Source organism: Mobula hypostoma, chromosome 28, assembly GCF_963921235.1.
Source record: "Mobula hypostoma chromosome 28, sMobHyp1.1, whole genome shotgun sequence".
In the NCBI taxonomy this organism is placed as follows: Eukaryota; Metazoa; Chordata; class Chondrichthyes; order Myliobatiformes; family Myliobatidae; genus Mobula; species Mobula hypostoma.
Genome location: NC_086124.1, coordinates 11104050 through 11106602, shown reverse-complemented (window position 1 = coordinate 11106602; position 2553 = coordinate 11104050).

The following is a 2553-nucleotide window of genomic DNA, read 5'->3' as shown; positions in this document are numbered from 1 at the left end:
GCCACATGCAGCTGTGGAGGCCAGGTCGTTGGGTGTATTTAAGGCAGAGATTGATAGGTTCTTGATTAGACATGGCATCAAAGGTTATGGGGAGAAGGCCGGGAACTGGGGTTGAGGAGGAGAAAAAAGAAAGAGGATTAGCCATGATCGAATGTCGGAGCAGGCCCAATGGGCCAAATGGCCTAATTCTGCTCCTATGTCTTATGGTCTTATGGCCACCTGTCAATCACCTCCATCTGGTGCCCCTCCTCTTCCTCCACTTTCTCCCATGGTCCTCTCTGCTCCTATCAGATTCCTTCTTGTTCAGCCCTTTACCTTTTCCACCTATCCCCTCCCAGCTTCTCACTTTATCCACCCCTCCCCATCCACCTTCCTCTCCCCCATCCTCACCTGGTCCCACCGGCCAGTTTGTACTCCTTCCCCACTTCCCACCTTCTTATTCTAGATTCTTCCCCCTTTATTTCCAGTCTCAGCCTGAAATGTTGACTGTATATTCCCCTCTATATATGCTTGCTGACCTGCTGAGTTCCTCCAGCGTTTTGTGTGTTGGTCTGGGAGAAGTTACTGCCTTCCCCTGAAGGTAGGTGATTGTATATAATTCCATTTCTGATCGTGGTGCTTTCCCTTGTTAAAGTTCAAAAATTAAAAGTAAAATTTATTATCAGAGTACATACATGTCACTACGTACAACCCTGAGATTCTTTTTCTGCAGACATACTTAGCAAATCTATAGAACAGTAACTGTAAACAGGATCTGTAAACATCAGGAACTGTAAACTGTAAACAAACTGCAAATGCAGATAATAAATTATTATTATATATAGGCATCCTTTAGTCTCATGAGACCATGGATTTGCGCCTTGGAAGGTTTCCAGGGCGCAGCCCTGGGCAAGGTTATATGGAAGACCGGCAGTTGCCCATGCTGCAAGTCTCTCCTCTCCACGACACCGATGCTGTCCAAGGGAAGGACACTAGGGCCAATACAGCTTGGCACCGGTGTCGTCGCAGAGCAGTGTGTGGTTAAGTGCCTTGTTCAAGGACACACATGCTGCCTCAGCCAAGGCTCGAACTAGCAACCTTCAAATCACTAGACGAATGCCTTAACCACTTGGCCAAAGCCAACAGAGATAATAAATAAATAGCAATAAATAACGAACATTAAATAACAAGATAAACAAGTCCTTTACTGAGTGTAGCTATCCCCTTTTGTTCAAGAGCCTGATGGTTGAGGGGTAGTGACTGTTCTTGAACCTGGTGGTGTGAGTCCTGAGGCTCTTGTACCTTCTACCTGACGGCAGCGGCGAAGAAAGAGCATGGCCTGGGTGGTGGGGTCTCTGATGATGCATAATGCTTTTCTACGACAGTGTTTCATGTAGATGTGCTCAATGGTTGGGAGGGTTTTGCCTATGACATACAGGGCCGAATGCAGCCAGTCAGCACACTTCCCTCCACACATCTCTAGAAGTTTGGCAAGTTTTTCAGTTACGTGCCAAATGTCCGCAGTCTCCTGAGGAAGTGGAGGTGCTGTCGTGCTTTCTTCACAATTATATTTATATGACGGGTCCAGGACAGGTCCTCTGAGACAGTGACACCCAGGAATTTGAAGTTACTGACCCTCTCCACCTCCGATCCTCCGATGATTACTGGCTCATGGACCGCTGGTTTCCCTCTCCTGAAGTCTACAATTAGTTCCTTGGTCTTATTGACATTGAGTGAGAGGTTGTTGTTATTACAGCACTTAGCCAAGTTTTCAATCTCCCTCCTGTTTGCTGATTCATCACCACCTTTGATACAGCCCACAACAGTGGTGTTGTCAGCAAACTTGTATATGGTGTTGGAGCTGTGCTTAGTCACACAGTCATAGGTGTAAAGCGAGTAGAGCAGGGGCCAAGTACACATCCCTGATGGAGATTATGGAGATGTTTCTGCCATTCTGAACTGACAGGGGTCTACAAGTGAGGAAATCCGGGATCCAATTGAACAAGGGAGTATTGAGGCTCAGGTCGTGGAGTTAACTGATTAGTTTTGAGGGGATGATGGTGTTAAAAGCAGAGATTAAAGATCGGTTTTATTTTCCATACACACCACAAACACACAGACAGACAGACACACACACGCACGCACACACACGCACGCACGCACACACACACACACAAAAAAACACACACACATACAGGGTGATTGATAAGTTCATGGCCTAAGGTGGAAGGAGTCAATTTTTGAAAACCTAGCACATTTATTTTTCTTCCATTTCCACACTTAGTCCAGCGATCGTGGAGCATACGGATCCCTTCTTTGTAGAAGTCGGTGCTTTGGACCTCCAGAAAGTGGTCCACAGCAGGGAGAAACTTCAAACTTTCTGCATTTTCACTCAAAGAGTTGAAGTGCACGTGCATGTAACGAGAGCTGTAGAACTTATCTCCTTCTACCTTAGGCCACAAACTTATCAATCGCCTCTGCTGTGGACCACCTGGAGGTCCAAGACGCTCTTGTTACATACACATGCAGTTCAACTCTTTGAGTGATAATGCAGAAAGTTTGAAGTTAATAACT